Source organism: Egretta garzetta, unplaced genomic scaffold (assembly GCF_000687185.1).
Source record: "Egretta garzetta isolate BGI_Z169 unplaced genomic scaffold, ASM68718v1 scaffold278, whole genome shotgun sequence".
NCBI classification, from domain to species: Eukaryota; Metazoa; Chordata; class Aves; order Pelecaniformes; family Ardeidae; genus Egretta; species Egretta garzetta.
Window position 1 is genome coordinate 939,267 of NW_009260608.1, and position 10,888 is coordinate 950,154.

Below are 10,888 nucleotides of genomic sequence, written 5' to 3' on the forward strand. Positions count from 1 at the left end.
GGGCAAAACAATTCCGGGTGGCCTTGCCTGGGCTGGGGAGCTGGGCGGGTGGCGGAGGGAGGGCCGCGGAAACCGTTCCCATAACGGTGGCTAGATTAGACCAGCGTTTTTTGGGTTTTTTTCCCTTTGGAAAGCAGCGCTTCTTCATGCGGGCCCGGAATTCGTGTGCTCTTCGCAGCCTCTTTCTGTATGCCTTGCAAAGTAACGAGCAACAACAGGTTGCTTTTCCCCGTCGCTTCATCAGCAGGTGTTGATGAAACATTAGTTATGCTGGGTATGTTTCAGCCACGCTACTTGCTGCTTTCAGAAACGCAGTCTAGAGGTTTTTTGCATGGAAATACTTCATGTCATCAACTTCTTGGCCGCTTACCTCCCCGCTATGATTGCTTTCTTCCATTTAAATAAATGTGCTTCTATGTTCTTATGTTATTCTTCCTGTTCTAACGTTCAATAAAACATCCATTTGAAATATTATTTACTGTGAAACGTGTTTAAAAACGATACGGGTAGCGTACTGCTCAGTAAGTCCACAGGTTGCTTTTGGGTTTTACCGATTCTTTCATATTTTCTTCTGTTTAGTAATTTCTCTAAACTTGGTATGTGTGAAAAGAATTGTGAAGCCAGTAAAAGGAGAAGTAAATTTGTTTGGAAGTATGGCATAAACTACAATTGTAAGAAATCACAACTATATTTGATTAAGTTGGCAGGTTGGAAAGACATTTACTTCTGATGAACACTCAGAGTTTTATCTTAAATTTTTCTAGCTGCTTACTGCATGTTGAATTCGTCGTATTAGGGAGGAAGTGTGGGCAGGGTGATAGTTTCACATGCTAATGCCAATCCCATTTCCCAGACAAAGCTAGGAATTAGTAGGGAACAGAAGAGGACAAGACCAGGGAAGGAATATTCCTGCAAAGTAGCTGCATCAAAGTTATTAATGGTAGAGTGTCTAAATCATTTGACCTTGACTTCTCCTGCAGTTTCTTTTGTGTAGAAAGATTGCCAAGCCCTCTCCTGTTTTGTTTTGCTTTGAGTTTATGAACTCTCCACATGGGCAGCCAATGTTCTGTGTGTACAAAAGGCTCTGTTTCTTTTCTCTTAAATTTTCTTTTTAACAATGCACAGTTTAAATAATCCTGATGAAAGTGAGTTAATATATTGTCAACTTGTCTCCAGGGATTTTTTTTTTTTGTTTGTTTGTTTAAATTTGGCCTGGTGTGATCAGCAGTCATGTACTTACTCAAAATATAGTCTTCCATGTTTTGTTTAAGCATTTTTTTAAGTAATGGATTCTTCTACTGATTTAACTATGTAAATACAAGATCTTAGCTGGTGTAGCGTACCGGTATAAAAGGCTACTAGCTCTGTGACATTTGAGGTTTGGCAGTGGTGTAATTATTACTGGTGTCTATATACCTGTACTCGCAGAGGGCTGATAGGCCCTCAGCCTCTTTAATAACTGATGAAGTATATTTATATCTCTTCTTCAGAAAGTATCATGAAGTTTAGGTCACCTCTTTCTCATAACATTTATTTTAAAACAAAACTTCTCACTTAAACATTGTGTTGCTTTATTAGATTTAGCTTCATTTTTTTTCCCCCAGATAGGTCTCTTTTTTTAGTGCAATTTTTTCCCTTTGGCTGTAGTTTTTGACAGGGCCTGTTGCTTTGTACTTTTCTATGCAGATCTTCTAAAGGTCATATTTGGCTGTTATGCAGATCAGGCCTCTCCACCTCATTCGACTCCACACTGATAACACACAATTGCTTGTCAGCAATAAGACAATTGCTTGTCTTAATGGTTATTTGGCACTTCTAAATGTCCTAGTTTGCATCCTATGTTCCTGTTTTTGTGTCGGAAGTTGAACAGCAGTTGTAGAAATAGTTGCTTAGCGTTGCCATGAGTTTGAACTGCCCGAAAAAAACATTCTTATTTTCAGAACAACAACCTATTCAAATATATGGCTGTGCTTTGATCATAGTGATCAAGCTTGGTGTCAGCTGAAAAGAATATTGCTTAGATTGCTTGTAGTTATGCTACTGTGTGAAATATACACACATCCACATCTCTCAGCAAGAGCTACAGGAAGAATGAAGCAAGGTGTAAAACCTTTTTGGTCTGTAGAGCCATTTTCTGTAGATGGAAGCAAAGATCTCTTGACTGATCTTAAAGAGTAAGAAAGTGGCTGAGACCTTGAAAAGCATTGGCGTGCACGTGTCTATCATTCTTGAAATATGTTAGAAAGGTAAAACGTTGCTGTAAACAGCCAGGTTCAGTACTCTTGAGGCCTGGAGTGTTGCAGCTGAGCTTCACTTTCAGGTAGTAGATTAAGTAACAGTTACAAAAGACGGCTGGTTTATCAGAGCATTTTCCTGAAATATTTGCACAATCACAATTTAATGATACAAGATGAAGTCAGAACCTGGAGTCTCAAAACCCATGCGTGGTTTCTGGGATCTGTTTTCGTATTGTAGGTGTGCATGGTCATACAGAGCCATTACAGCCTGAATCTTCCAAGGCAAAATGGAATAAAATGTTTTCTTAGATTGTTATTTGCAATTGATGACATGGGGAAAACAAAAACAAGATTTCTGTGGTTGGGAATGAAAAGGGACAGTTGGAAGATGAGATAAGTGCCCAGCTTATGCATCTCACCAGCTGTTTCTATGTTACTTTCTAAAAATCGCTGATCTGGCATTTTTTCCTGTTTGTGAAGTTTGTTGTGTACTGAAACCACTTACATGTTCGGAAAAGCAAGTCTACTATTCCCAACTTTGACAAGCAAAACAAGGTGGCATCTGTAACTTCTTTGTAAGTTTAAAGAAATTTGGAAGGTGGTACCTAGCAGAAACCCCCTCAGTCTAAACATTTGGAAGAGCTTCATGAGTTTCAACTTGTTAAGTGCAGAATTTGAAATTCTTTCATGAGATTTCTAAGGGACCAGAGTCATTGAGAGGTTCCTGTGTAAGTGAAATACAAATGATGAAGGGCAGAGAAAATAGCGTAGATGGTTACTTTTTGGTATGAGGGTGGAGGGAGTACTTTTATAATTAGAAGGGTGAATTTCCAAATTTACTTGATTTGAAAACAGACCTTAACAGCAAGCTGGCAAAAGGATATAGCTTACTTTGTGGTGCTTGAAGTGGGTATAGTTTTATCAACGAGCTTGAAATTTTTCGCTTCAGAATCTTTTCTCGTAACACTGTAAGTAATATCAAAATATTACAAGTTACTCCCAGCATTTCTGTAGTTGTCCACATGGCTGCATAACTGTGCTAGATGTTGGTTTATGTTGTTCGCTACTGACTGAAATAAACACAAGGTGAGTCTGATCTGAAGTAGCAAGGTAATACTGTGAGGGGTAAACACTACTCGATCTGCTCTTACTCCGGCATCGGCTTACAGCCTTCCAGTGTGATCTGACTTCCTGAAAGAAAGATTACCTGGTTTGCTCACGTTAATTGGTGGTATCTTGAGTCACTGCTAGAAAAATAACTCTTGGGTTTACAAACTCAAAAGCTAAGAAGTAAAATTTAGTAACGCACTCGAAAAGATAGTGTTTCCTGGATTTATTTTAGTAGACAGAAAGAACCCACAGGGATGTATGACTCAACTGTTGTCTGTCTTGCTTTGTGTGGGGATTAAGGTAGAAAAATACACGTGTCTTTGAATGCTTGTTCTGATTTTGGGTATAATACATTTTCGTACTTTTTGTGATGTGTTTAAATTCGAAAGTACTTGCTTTTGACTCTTACTCCGAACTTCAAGTAAATAGTTGTTAACTTGCTTTTACATTTTATACCAACCCCCCCCCCCCCCAAAAAAAAAAAAAAACCACCTCACCCTTTACATTATACCAGACTTTTATTTTACTACTTTTTTGACTTTGGGGATCCATATTTGATCTCTATACATGGGATTAAAGTTTAGCTACAGAAATCTTGCTCACATGAATACTAGTAGTGGAAAGTGATCTCTTCAATTTCATTGAAGCTTGTTTCTCTGAGAAGGTATAATTTGTAATTTTTAACCGCTTATTTTCTCTTCTAATGATTTGTGGTGTTCCAGGGTTTTGTACCTTCCTGAATAAATATGCCTTATACTTGTTAATGGCTCAAATTTTGAGACCACCATTGAAAGTCACGTTTTACTTACTTAACTTTGACTGTTTTTAAACTTGTGACATTGCTTGCTATGTGAAAGCTTGTAAAGGGCAAACCATACACTGAAGTAACTAAACTTACCCGTGTATCAAAGAATACCATAACCACTTGAAACTCTTTAAATTTAAAAATTAACCTGTTGTTGTGTTCTCTATTTACTGGGTCTTTTATCCATGCTTGGCTGGTGAGAACAAGCATATTCCATTTGCTAGTTAGCGGTTTAACATTGTGCTGCTTGAGATTCCAGTGAAGTTCAGGTTTAAGAGGAAATCCTTACAGAACAGCTGTGGCAAACACCAGGTCATGTTTACTCCCAAGCTGAGCGCCAGGTGCCCATGTTCAGCTCCGTTGAGGCTTACCTGTCTGCACAGAAGGGCGTCCTGGCTTCTGTGTTGGCACTCTTCCCTTTGAGACTTGATGGGAAACCTGACAAGCCACTATCATGCAAGCCTAGGTGGTGGTGGTGATATATGTTGGGCATTTGGCTGTTTTCAGTCAGCTGCTTGGGAGAATTCACAGTAATATGTGGTTTGCAACCTCTTTATTTGCAGATGGGTAGGCTGAAGGAGTCAGTCTTCAGTGTTCTTGTCTTGTCATTAACATTAGAAAGTCTTTTCTTATTCACATACTCACTTCTGGCTTCTCCTTGGCTTTTGTGCCTGCTGTCCTTTTAGCTTTACCCTGAGAAGTTATCTCCCTGTTTTAAAAGTGGAATTAAGGAGTTAGTATTTTAAAACAGGAAACATTGCACAAATGTACAAGTATGTTGTGTACTTTGCTTGATCTTTGTAATGTTTTTCTCATTCCAAAGAAGTGGAAGTTTTTTGTTTCATGCTCTCAAACTTATTGGTATTGCTACTTCACCAGTTTTTAACACTTTGTCTCAAAGTTTAGCTTTTGTATGAAAATAAGCTTCTGAGTTTTGCTTGGAAAAATATATCAACATTGTAACTTATAAAGGAGTTACAGGTTTTTGTACCTGAAAAGAAGGATCTTCACTGAATGATGCTTCTGCAGCATAGTCTGTCTGGTAGCCTTGCTACACGGGCTTTTTCAAGGTAGAAAAGGCACACTTACTGCATTAGATAATGCAAAAAATCAAAAAGTCCAGTCCTTTTGGGTAGCAGTTGTTCAGATGAGGGAAAGAAGTAATTGTACTTTTTACCTGAAACGTGTCTTAAGTTATGTTTTACTGATATCACTGGTGATCTGGACATAGGCATTTGTGTGTGTGTGTGTTCACGAGATGGGCAGTTCTCTCTTCCATATATAACCAAAACAATTCCTTAATTTAGTTGACTTTCACTCCGGGAGGGGCTAATCAAAAGGTGACCAGGAATATTACTACTTTTCAATATAAATATTTGTTGGTCATAAAATCTTACACAGGCACATTTACTACCTTGCTATGAGTAGTCAAAACTGCTTTTTTTAGGGTCAATATATAGGTTTTTTAGGATTAATATGAAGTTTTCACTGTTGTGCAAGTGACACTCTAAATATGTACGGAAACTGGCTCTTTGGATAGCTAAATGTAATGGGTATATGAAAACCAATCTTAGATACTGTTCTTCCCTCAAGCAGGCTGAGGAAATGGATGAGATTTCAGTGATTAAGGGTGGGGGGAAGCATTTAGCTTTAAGGGTAGAGCTTTGGCAGAAACTTGTCTCGTAGGATGTGTCATGCTGTTGCTGGGTAATGTTTTTTCTTTTGCCAGAAGTGTGATTATGTTTGGTTACTCCTTATGTAATATTCACATGTGAATTGCAGTAAAGCCATTGTTTACATTGGTTGTGGCATTTGGGTTTTTTTTTCCTTTTAGTTACACCATATAAAACCATTTTAAACTTGTTTCTGTTAAGTAATGTTTTTTGTTACGTTAAAATCTTAAGGCCTTTTCTACTCTCTGTATTATGGTTTTTAATTTTCAGGAAACGCTTCTTTTAAAATGCTCCTTTTTTGCTTGGCATTTTGAAACTTTTTTTGGTTCATTCTATTCTGTGACAGCCACTATATTTGCTTATTATAACAAATGACAACTACTGTATTTGCCAACTAGCTTTCTTTTTCTGAAAACTATAAATAGAAGTACTCACTGAACTCTTGTGGTTTTAATCCTGTGGTGACTTCCTTTACAGTTAAATCTCACAAAAAAGTTATGGGAGTAACTTCATTTAAAATCCTAATCATGACAAAACTTTAAAATTGGTGAGGTTTGTTTCTCTTTTTGTTGTGAGGAGGGACAGGAAAAGCTGTAGCAACTTCAGGCCTTGCACTGCATAAAACATGTTTCCTGTGTCCTATGTATTTGCAAATCTATTTATTTGCAATGTTATTTCTCTGAAGTGTTTGGAATATAGTCAAATCACTTTAAATATATATTTAATCACTTACAATATATGTGTATTTAATCAGTTAAAACATACTATTCCAGGAGAAATTATCTTTTACATTGGTTCAGGTCTTTAATTACTACCTTGTTTTTGGGATTAGCTGCTTTAGCTGTGTGCTTAGAAACTTCTTACAGGAGACCAGTATGTCTGGTCTTGATTTTGCACTTAATAGGACACATCTGAATTGTGGATTTTCCTCTGAGTTACTTAAACATATTAAAGAAGGGGAAGTAGTGCATTGATGTGGGAGAAAGGTGGCGTTAAATGGCGGGGGGGAGATCAGAAAGATGCTTCAGCTTCCCTTTCAGTATCTGTGTCTGCACTGAGTGACAAAGGGGAGACAAAAGGTCCCACAAGTCTCTTTGTGGATGGTAGTAATTTAAAAGGTAAAGGTGGACTGGGGAATGATGCATGAAGAGTCTTTAAATATATAAAAATTGCACCCTAAGGGAATTGTTGCAGAAAGTCACATAAAAATGTCACCTCCCTTCTGGTTTTCTGCTCTGTGTATCAGGCAAGGAACAGGCCACTTTGTTTTGACAATGTTATGTGCTTCTTGTTTGGCTGACTTCATTATATTGAAATTGATGTGCTTGTTAAAAATGTGCTGATAAACATAAACTTGAAATAAAGCATTTAGGACTCAAGCGGCATAATCTATCTGATTTTCTGAAGTGTTCTGATGGCATGATTTCACAACATGAGGGTGAACATATGCATGTCTCTTTGATTTTTGTTTTCCTTGAAAAATGTCAGAAGTGGTAAAGTTTTTGGGGTTTTTTTTGTTTGTTTTGGGGGTTCTTTTTGGTATAAACCTTTACCTATGTTCTAGTTTACAGTCCTGTTTCAAAGCATGGCATGTTGAGGATTTTTAACAAAAAAAGGTGTTGGCTTCTATTACAGAAAAAGCTATTCCATGAGGTCACTTAAAAACAGACATTGAAGTATACATGGAATTGTAAAACAAACCAGGATCTTATCAAAAGTTTGTATATGCCTAGCCAAAGAGTGAGATGAGCAAATAAAGTAACTTTCCCCCCCCCTAAATATTTTCAGTTTGGCTCATTTACTGTAGTTAGTAACTTTTGGTGAATATCTTTTTCAGCTCATGCAGACACTGTCAACTTCTGTAGCCGCTCAGCATCCCTTTAGTAAGGGGCTCCACCGCTTAACTGCACACTGTGTGAGGAGCTACCTCCTGTAATTTATTCTGATTTTGCTTGCCAACCTTGTTTGGTGTGTCCCCCTGCAGCTATCACTTCTTTATAACCTGAAGTGTCCTAGCTGCATTGATCCTTATGTGAAACTTATTTTGCTATGTAGCATTTCTTGCCTTGCTTCGAAGCTTTTTTTTTTTAGGCCTTCTATATTGTCTTTTGAGATAGGAATGGGTGGGTGGCAATTTTATAGAGTTGGGGATGTGCTATGGTTTTGAGCAGTTAACGCTCTGTTTTATCTTATTACTCTTCTAATATTTAGATTGCTCTCTTGGCCATTGTGATGAGCATTGAGGTGATTTTTCATTAAAACATCTACCATAATGACACAGTCTTGCTCTTGGGTGGTCACTGTCAGTTAGGCAGCCATCATATTACATGGTAGGATTGCTTTGTTCCCCAAGTACCACTGCACCCTCCTCTATGCTGAATTTCACTGCTCGCTGTCATGAATACTTTCTACAGTTCTTTACAGTTACCACTTTATGCTACCGAGAAAAACCAAAACAAAACAGTATCATCACAAAATGTTGTCTCATTGCTTGAAATCATTTATGAACGTATCTGTACTGTGCCTCTCAGGTCAGAGTGTTGTGAAACACCATGGTGGGAACGGATGTTTTAGCCTCCAAATGGTCAAAGGCAGAAATAAAACCACTAAAGGATGTTCGTTCTCTCTGTCTGCTTTGTTTCTTTTAAGGCTTTCGTGTTTTCCTATACAAGGGACCTTGTTAAAAGTATTTCAGAGAACTCGGAATAGATGTGTGAGGCAGTGCTATTTTACAGTGTGTTTATTCTTCTTTGTAAGAGGAAGAGTATTTATCTACAAGTCTGCTAATTCTCTTCCAGTTGACCTAGATGTTTGCTGCATTAAACTAACAGATTTTCAGACAGGAATTATTAAAATAAATTTGGTGGAAAGCCAAAATCTACTTACAAGGTATAAATCAGTGTCAGCTGTTGTTGGTGAGGAGAAAAAATTACCGGTCCCATTATCAGTAACTGCTTTGCTCTGGAGCAGCTATAACCAAACTGTCAGAAATGGGACACCGGCCTGTTGATGTTGCGGAGCCTTAAACAAAGTTAGGCATGCAGCTTTGGAACTAAAAATGTAGGCCACTTAGCCTGACTTATAAGCCCTTTATTTAGTTCATGGGGAATTAGTGGGATTCACAGACTTTTAAGTCAGAAAGAAATCCTGAAGAGAGTTTTATCTGATTTAGCTTTATTCTGTGCTTTGTCGGCCAGCCTGGCTCTTGAGATAGGTGGCCAGGTGTAACTAGGATTGGCACTTCATAGCTTTCTCGAAGCCAGTTATTTGTCTCTTCCATATGCTACGGAGTGCTTTACTTTCCTCTTTACAGCTTGGCTGATGGCATTGTGTTTCCTCACCTGCTTCTCTCTTTCTCAGGGTGTCCAGATCTCAGTTAGAAGAGTGCCCTAGCCCCTGAAGCGCAGCTAGTCTGCTCTTCTGCTTATACTGAAGCTGTGCTGTTATGATGAAAAAAATGAGGCAAGAGTAAGTGAGCCAAGGGAGCCTGACAGCAGTGCAGTGAGATAAGCTATGTGCCAGAGTATGGAAGAAATACGGTTTTCGGTCTCTGCTTAGCATACTGCCTATGAGTCACGTCTTAGCTGTTGATTAAAGGAGGAGAGACAACCCAAAGCCCTTAGCCTTCTATTTGCTGGCGGACTGCAGCATAACGACAAGTCTGAGACAGAACTGGGGAGGCGGCCTTTGCAGACATCTGTTTTATTGCTGTGCTTCATGCGGAACTCGCCACTGTGTGTTTTATATGTGGAGTACTCTAAATGGACTGGGCCTTTCAGAGGGCTTCAGCGTAGGGAGACTTGTGTGGAAATATCAGATGGTGCTGGGTTATTGAGCCTCCCAGTGTAGGCATAGGCAGTGCCAGAAGTTTGCACTTAGTAATAGAAGCAAGGTTGACTAGATGACCAGGCAAGGATTTTTCTCCATTTTCTCCCTTAAAACATCTATTTTTCACCTTAATGTTTGTCTATAAATAGTGATGCAGTTCCATAACTACAGATCAGGGGCACAACTAGCCTTAGTTCCATCATATGGATAAAAAAGGCCAAATTTACTTGTTTGACCAGATAAGAAAGGGTGACCGGTGTGTTTATGCCTTTCTTTTCTGGCATCAAGGCTAGAAGAGCTCAGGCTAGTGGTTCCCCTTTTTGAAAGTTTTAGAATGGAATGTCTGGATATTGTTACAGACTCTCTAATTTGTATCCTCTTGCAAAATAAAAACTTGTGTTTGAATACAAAGTGTAATATCTACTGTGATACTATGTAAGAAGAAAGTATTTCCTGCCTTACCCTCTGAAAAGAATAGTTGAAGTTCCTTTGTGATACATCTTTTATGATGTAGGTCATTAAGTTTCTACTTATTTTTTTGGTTTGATAACACAAAATTGGCAGGTTTTTTGCTTAGAAACCCTACTTCTTGGGGGGGGGGGGGGAGAGGAGAGGTAAAGCAGGTACAATTATTAACTACTTATTATTTCTGACTGTCGTGGTTTCAGCTGGGAGAGAGTTAATTTTCTTCCTAGTAACTGGCACAGTGCTGTGGTTTGGATTTAGGATGAGAAGAATGTTGCTAACACCCTGATGGTTTAGTGGTTGCTGAGCAGGGCTTACACCAGCCAAGGTGCCGGGTGCACAAGAAGCTGGGAGGGGGCACAGATGGGACAGCTGACCCCCGCTGGCCAAAGGGCTGTTCCAGACCATAGGACGGCATGCTCAGTGTATAAAGCTGGGGGAAGAAGGAGGAAGGGGGGGACATTCAGAGTGATGGTGTTTGTCTTCCGAAGTCACTGTTACACATGATGGAGCCCTGCTTTCCTGGAGATGGCTGAGCACCTGCCTGCCCATGGGAAGCAGGGAATGAATCCCTTGTTTTGCTTTGCATGCACACGTGGCTTTTGCTTTACCTGTTAAACTGTCTTTATCTCAACCCACGGGTTTTCTCACTTGTACCATCCTGATTCTCTCCCCTTTCCCGCTGGGGGGAGAGTGAGTGGCTGTGTGGTGCTTGGTTACTGTCTGGGGTTAAACCATGACAATATTTCAATGTTTTTGTCGTTAGGTTG